This window comes from Lathyrus oleraceus, chromosome 6 (genome assembly GCF_024323335.1).
Source record: "Lathyrus oleraceus cultivar Zhongwan6 chromosome 6, CAAS_Psat_ZW6_1.0, whole genome shotgun sequence".
Classification (NCBI taxonomy): domain Eukaryota; kingdom Viridiplantae; phylum Streptophyta; class Magnoliopsida; order Fabales; family Fabaceae; genus Lathyrus; species Lathyrus oleraceus.
In genome coordinates this window covers 503,760,228-503,768,365 of record NC_066584.1, presented here as the reverse complement: position 1 = coordinate 503,768,365, position 8,138 = coordinate 503,760,228, and the positions used below count along the sequence as shown (strand labels likewise).

At 38.9% G+C, this 8,138-nt stretch overlaps 1 pseudogene; it reads left to right on the top strand.

Moving 5' to 3' along the window:
* The first annotated feature begins 502 nt into the window (after positions 1 to 502).
* Positions 503 to 7,764, top strand: LOC127096449 (uncharacterized; annotated as a pseudogene).
* Positions 7,765 to 8,138: the final 374 nt, after the last annotated feature.

Sequence of the window (8,138 nt, the reverse complement as noted above, 5' to 3'; positions counted from 1 at the left end):
TTCCAGAAAAACTCCAAGAAGCTGATTTGTGTATGTGTCCAAAGAACACACCTCCCCAAGTTTTTAATTTTGTCAAGTTTTGCAAGAAAATGGTTAAGGAGCTCACCACAGATCTTGCTACAATCAAAAGGGTTGATATGGAGCTTAAGTTCACTTGTACTTGAAATTAAATTACTTATATTTGAATCATTTGTATTTGAATTTGAATCATTTGTACTTGAAGTTAAATCACTTTCTATTTGAATTTAAATTAATGAAAGTTGTTATTTTAGGTCTCAATTATTATGCTCTTATTCTTATTCAAAATATTGCAAACAATATGTTCTAATATTACTGAAATAAATAACAAAGATAACTAAGAGATTTGCACAAATGCATCCATAAATATGCCCATACATGCATCCATGTCATTCTTCAAACAAAAACTCATTTTGTGTCTTCTTCCAGTTCCACACTGAGTCCCTAACACCACTACAACACCAGAGCCAACGCTCTTCAAAGAATGGCATATCAAGAGCAAGAATTAGAAAGATTAAGCTTAGAACTTGAGGACCTACGAGGAAACATGGGTCAAGTCATGGAGATACTAAAAGTCATTAAGGCTAAGTTGGAAACTAAAACAACAGTCGTTTCAGAAGTCACTGGTCCTATCATTGAACCCCAACCTGCAAGAACAATGCCTATGATAAGTGCATATTTATGCACAATTCTCCTACTTTTTACTTAGGCATTTCTTTATTTTATTTTGTTTATTTTTATATTTTATTATGTTTTCATATTTTATTTTATTTTTAGTTTAATTTAATTTTCGCACTTAATTTTCAGCTTTAGCAGTCTGCGCGGAAACGATCATAACTGGAGTTCCGGAAATCCGTTTGAGGCGTTCTAAAAATCACCGGAAAGCTAAGAGAGAGAGCTACGACTTTCGTGTTGGAGACGAAGTCAGATGCGGAGCTCAAAATTCCAGAATTTCGTTTCAAGTTACAACATTAGAATTTTATTTTAGTGTTGGGTCATGTTGTGGGCCTGGGTTATATTTTCGACCCAGTTGGGTTTTGAACCGGATCCATTTTTTATCTTTTTAAGGAGAACGTGTGTACTGTTCAGGGGGGACTATTCACGCAAAAAAATATTGTTGAAGCTTGAAAACTCATGGAGAACTAATCCTCTTTGGACGGATTCACTGTACTCAGATTTCAAACTTTGAGATTGTTATGATAATTACAATTTAATTTCTATTCCTTTCAATTATATCATGTGATTGTTGTTTGCTTAATTCAATTATCATATAGTGTATTTGATTTAATTTAAGTGATCTGTGTTCCTAATTTTAATCGTAGATTAACTCTGCTTAACTGTTAATTTGCTCTATCATTTACCGTATTTAATCCGGCAATAGGAACATGTTCTCATAAAATCTTCCACGCTTGTTGACTGGTTTTTTCATCAAATAGGATAGAAGTCCCGTTTGGGAAATTGTATTTTCATCGGTCGATGATTAGTAAGAACTGAGGCAGTGGATCCGTTACTTTAATCGCTTATTTCACAACAACTTATTTCAGTAATCAATTCTTTTAAGTGCTTTTTCTTTATCGGAAACCTAAACCAAACCCCCCCCCCCCTTATTTTATTACTGTTATTGATTTTCCCACAAGAATCCTTGAGAGACGATATTTCGAGTCATTGTCGCTATATTACATATTTACAAAAACCACTCGTTTTTGATCCGCGAGCGACCGCGGATCAAATTGGCGCCGTTGCCGGGGATTCTTGTTTCTTTTAATCGTTTTTAGAGTCATAGGTTTAGTGTCTAAGCGTATAGGTCCTAGTTTCCTCGCAGTTTCGTCCAACTTGCGTATTGGTCTTTTTGCGGTTTGGGATAAAAAAAAATTGTTTTTAAACAAATTGTCTCAGATTATTCCGATTTTTTGTCGATTCATTAGGAAAAAATCAGTAATCAAAAGCCTCTATTTATGAAATAAATAATGGACGACACCCTAAAAAATCGAAATTCCTTATTTTTCTATTTTTTATGATTTTTTTTTCTGTTTTGATAGTTTTAGAAAATTCCGAAAAAAATCTCAAAATTATATTTTTAAGTCATTAAATTAATTTCGGTGTCAGTTTATTTTTTTGAATTATTTTTGATCGATTTCTTTCTTTGTGTTTGTTTTTTAGGACATTGTTGGAATTTTCACTATTGTTGCTGTTGCTGCATTGCTGTTCCGTTAGTCCTGGCTACTAGGTCTCGCTGTTCTGAAATTGTTGCTTTTGATCCTGAAATAGAGAGAACTTTGCACACACAACGTAGAACAGTCCAGGCTACCAATAGTTCACCACCCACAATTGAGTCTGATTCTGAGTCTGACTATTTGCATAACTTGTTTGCTTCGGATTCTGAGCTTGAGTTTGCAATGGCTGATAATAGAACCTTAAGGCAGTTAGCTGCACCTGATGTGAATTACAACGGTTTGTGTATTGAGTATGCTGCTGATGCTGTTCCTTTTGAGTTAAAATCAGGTTTAATCCATTTGTTGCCCAAGTTTAGTGGTCTTGCAGGTGAAGATCCTCACAAACATCTGAAAGAATTTCAAGTGGTGTGTTCTACGCCACTGAAGCCTGAAGGGATCACTGAAGATCATATCAAACTTCGAGCTTTTCCTTTTTCATTGCAGGGTGCAGCAAAGGATTGGATATATTCCCTCGAGCCAAATTCAATTGCAAACTGGAATGCTCTGAAAAAAGTGTTCCTTGAGAGATACTTTCCTGCCTCCAGAGCTGCCTCGATAAGAAAAGAGATATGTGGTATTAGACAGGGTAATGAGTCTTTGGCCGAATATTGGGAGAGGTTTAAACAGTTGGTATCCAGCTGCCCTCAGCACCAGATCACCGAGCAGCTACTCATCCAGTACTTTTATGAGGGATTGTTACCGATGGATAGGAACATTCTTGATGCTGCTAGTGGTGGAGCACTTGTCGATAAAACTCCGACTGCTGCCAAGGCTCTAATTGAGAATATGTCACTAAATTCCCAACAGTTCACCACAAGAAATAATTCTGTCCAAATAAAGGGTGTGAACGAAATTCATGTATCCTCTCATGTTTCTCACTCCGACAAAGCCTTCGAAAATAAAATGAATGAACTGAAGGATTTAGTGCAGCAGATGATAGTCGTAGGTAAGGCTCAAGCAACCCAACAACTTCAAACACCACCAAGGTTATGTGGCATTTGTACCTCTTCTGATCATCCTACTGATACATGTCCTATTTTGCAAGATGATAAGCCTACTGAGTTACCTCCAGCTTATGCTGCAGCCCTTTACAACCAAAGTAACAACCAGAACCGGTACAACATTCCCGACCTGTCCACTAATAAGTACCACCCGAGTTGGAGGAACCATCCAAACCTCCGATATGGAAACTCACAAACGAGCCAACAACCTAACCCACCTCAAGCGGCTGCCCCTACACCTTCCGGACCTTCTTTAGAGGAACTTGTTAAACAAATGGCCGTCAACAACCTTCAGTTCCAACAAAGGACCGATGCTAGCATCCAGAACTTGAACACGCAGATGGGACAACTTGCTACTCAAATGAATAACATGCAAGCCCAAGGGTCGAACCAACTTCCAGCCCAAACAGTTATCAATCCAAATGGTCCTAATGCTAATGTGAGTGCAATTTCTTTGAGATCCGGAAAAGTTACAGAATCAGCCCCTGAAAAAAATAAAAAAATCATTGAGGTAACTTCTGAACTTCCTACTTCTGAATTGTCTGCTGAACCTCCTTCTCCTTCTTCTGTTGTGGTCGAAACTGAAAAAATTAAAGAAAAAGAGCACGTACCACCAGTCCCCTTCCCACATAGAGTTCTGAAAAATAAGAGAATTGAGGAGGGAGACAAAGAAAGAGAGATATTAGATGTTTTCCGAAAAGTTGCGGTAAACATCCCGTTACTTGATGTGATTAAGCAGGTTCCTAAGTATGCTAAGTTTCTGAAGGATTTGTGCACCAACAAGAGGAGGATGAAGGGAAGTGAGAGAGTCAATTTGGGAAGGAATATTTCTTCCTTTATTCAGCCCCGACCTTCATCTGAAAAATTTACGGGCGAAGGGAATGTTTCAGCCCTCACTATTCCGGTCTTGCCACAAAAGTGCAAGGACCCGGGAACTTTTGCTATCCCTTGTACCATCGGAAATAGTAAATTCGATGACTGCATGCTTGATTTAGGAGCGAGCATTAATGTTATGCCTACTTCTGTTTATAATAACCTTTGTCTTGGTCCTTTGCAGCCTACAGGTTTAATCATTCAGTTGGCGAACATGAGTAACACCCGCCCTGCCGGCATAGTCGAAGATGTCCTTGTTCAAGTTAACGATTTAATTTTTCTTGCAGATTTTTACATTCTTGACATGGAGGGAGAAACAAGGTCCAGCAAAGCTCCAATCATTTTAGGAAGACCATTCATGAAAACGGCAAAAACTAAAATTGATGTTGATGATGGAAGCATGTCCATGGAGTTTGGCGACATTATCGCAAAATTTAACATTTTTGATGCCATGAAACATCCTTTGGAGGAACACTGTTTTTCGCATTGAGTTGATTTCTGAATTAGTTGATGACACTTTTTCTGATTTATTTTCTCTTGATTTTTCATCTGGTTTTGATGATGTTTATTCATGTTCTAATTGTACTGTCACTAACCTTTGTGTTGTGTGTGCTGAGATTGATGCTGCCCTGCAGGCTGACGTATTTCCTACAGGTGAAGCTGTCGCCGATGAATCTGTTTTTGTAGCTGATGCTCTTGATGTTCCTGCTTCCCCAAGCGCCCCATCCATCGAGCAGCCCCCGTCCTTATAGCTAAAGGAGCTCCCTGAAAACCTGAAATACGCTTACTTGGAGAGTAATGAAAAACTCCCTGTTATTATTTCTTCTAACCTTGATTTCGATCAAGAAAACAAACTTTTGCAGGTTCTGAAGAAGCACAAAAAGGTAATCGGGTGGACATTAGCCGAGCTTCCAGGAATTAGTCCTTCCATGTGTATGCACAGAATTTTACTTGAGGATGGTGCGAAAACAGTAAGGCAGCCCCAAAGGAGGCTTAATCCTTTGATTCTCGATGTCGTGAAGAAAGAGGTAACCAAACTCTTGCAAGCAGGTATCATTTACCCTATCTCTGACAGTAAGTGGGTAAGCCCAGTGCAGGTTGTACCTAAGAAATCTGGACTTACAGTTATCAAAAATGAAAAGAATGAACTTGTTCCCACTAGAGTGCAGAATAGCTGGAGAGTTTGTATCGATTACAGGAGACTAAACCAGGCTATTAGAAAGGATCACTTTCCTTTACCGTTCATCGACCAAATGCTTGAACGGCTAGCTGGTAAATCACATTATTGTTTTCTTGATGGCTTTTCAGGTTACTTTCAGATTCATATTGCACCGGAAGATCAAGAGAAGACCACTTTTACTTGTCCTTTCGGTACTTTTGCTTATAGGCGAATGCCTTTTGGTCTTTGCAATGCTCCTGGCACTTTCCAGCATTGCATGCTTATTATTTTTTCTGATTTTATTGAAAATTGCATAGAAGTCTTTATGGACGACTTCACTGTCTATGGTTCTTCTTTTGATGCATGCTTGAGCAGTTTAAGCTTGATTTTAGAAAGATGCATCGAAACTAACCTTGTTTTAAATTATGAAAAATGTCATTTTATGGTTGAGCAGGGAATTGTTCTTGGTCACATAATTTCTGAAAAAGGAATTTCTGTTGACCCTGCTAAGATTGATGTGATTTCTACACTACCTTACCCATCTTGCATTCGCGAGATTCGCTCTTTTCTTGGTCATACAGGTTTTTACAGGCGTTTCATCAAAGATTTCAGCAAGATAGCTCTTCCGCTGTCAAACTTGTTGAAGAATGACATCACTTTCCACTTCGATGACAAATGCAAACAGGCGTTTGACTTCTTGAAGAAAGCATTGACCTCCGCTCCCATAATCCATCCGCCTGACTGGACCCTCCCTTTTGAGCTTATGTGTGACGCTTCGAATTATGCTGTTGGGGCTGTCCTTGCACAAAGAGTTAACAAGGCTGCCCATGTTATTTACTATGCTTCTAGGACTTTAGACTCTGCACAGTCAAATTACACTACCACTGAAAAAGAACTTCTAGCTATTGTTTTTGCCCTTGATAAATTCAGATCTTATTTGCTAGGTTCCAAGGTTGTTGTTTTTACTGACCATGCAGCTTTAAAATATTTGTTGAAGAAGCCGGATGCAAAACCGAGATTGATTCGGTGGATGTTGTTGCTCCAAGAGTTTAATGTAGAGATTAAAGACAAAAGTGGAGCTGAGAACTTAGTGGCTGATCACTTGAGCAGGATAGAGAGAAATGAAGATCCTTTTCCTATTCAGGATGACTTTCCTGATGAGCAGTTGTTTCTTTTGCATGGGATTACACCTTGGTTTGCTGACATTGTTAATTTTCTTGTTGCTGGTGTTTTTCCTACAGGTGCATCGAGATCACAGGTTCATAAACTCAAGAGTGATGCCAAATATTATGTTTGGGATGATCCATATCTATGGAAGTTTAGTAGTGATCAGGTAATCAGGAGATGTGTCCCCGACAATGAGATTGAATCTATTTTGAATTTTTCTCATGCATCTCAAGTCGGCGGACACTTTGGTCCTCAATAGACGGCAAGAAAGGTCCTTGATTCAGGTTTCTATTGGCCAACTGTTTTTAAGGATGCTTATGAGACTTACCGCACTTGCAAAGAGTGCCAGATAGCAGGTACAAACATCACTCGCAAGAGTGAAATGCCTCAGCAGCCTATGCTTTTCTGTGAGGTATTTGATGTATGGGGAATCGACTTCATGGGTCCCTTTCCTGTATCATTTGGTTTTATTTATATTTTGCTTGCTGTTGATTATGTTTCAAAGTGGGTGGAAGCTATCCCCACTAGGACTAATGATTCTAGAGTTGTTGCAGATTTTGTCAGGTCTAATATTTTTTGCAGGTTTGGAATACCGCGAGCTATCATCAGTGACCAAGGCACTCATTTCTATAACCGCACCATGGAAGCTTTACTCCGGAAGTATGGAGTTGTGCACAGAGTCTCTACTACTTATCACCCGCAAACTAATGGGCAAGCTGAGATCTCAAACAGGGAGATCAAACAGGTTTTAGAGAAAATGGTGCAGCCAAACAGGAAGGACTGGAGCCGTCGTCTAGAAGACGCACTTTGGGCTCAAAGAACCGCTTTCAAGACACTCATTGGGATGTCTCCTTATCGACTTGTTTTTGGTAAGGCATGTCATCTTCCTGTTGAGATAGAACACCGTGCTTATTGGGCAGTGAAAAGTTGTAATTTGGAGATGCAACAAGCAGGTATTGAAAGAAAACTCCAATTACAACAGTTGGAAGAGCTTAGATTAGAGGCTTATGAAAGCTCTAGGATTTATAAAGAGAAAACTAAGCACTTCCATGATAAGATGATTTCTAGGAAGGAATTTTCTGTGGGCCAACAAGTTTTATTGTTTAACTCCCGCCTTAAGCTTATGGCTGGAAAACTTCGATCCAAATGGATTGGCCCCTTTGTTGTCACTAATGTTTTCCCTCATGGTGCAGTAGAAATAAAAAGTGCAGGTACTGACAAAGTCTTCAAGGTTAATGGGCAGCGTCTGAAGTTATTCCATGCAAGTTCGGTGCCTGAAAATGTCAGCATAAAGGAGCTTTCTTTGGAAGCGCCTGACTACACTGCAACTTGATCAGAGAGTCTTTCTTTCCTTCTCTCTACTTTATTAGTAATGTACTTTCATTGAGGGCAATGCTTAGTTTAAGTGTGGGGGAGGGAATCGTGTGTTTTCTTTGTTTTTGTTAGTGTTTTGTTTGTTTTTAGTCATTAAAAAAATAAAAGAAAATGCATCTTCTTGAAAGTTTTAGGTTATAGATTACTTTGAGTCGAGTTTGCGGAGACTTGAGAAAAATTCACAAGATCGATATTGTTTTAACACCGTAAGTCTCCTGCATATGGAAATTGAGTTGAATTTTTATTATGTTTTAGCCGTACATTTGCATCCTCTGACAGCTCTTGAGTAGTTTATTTCAGCAGTCGACACCATCTCACACACACTCTACGCAG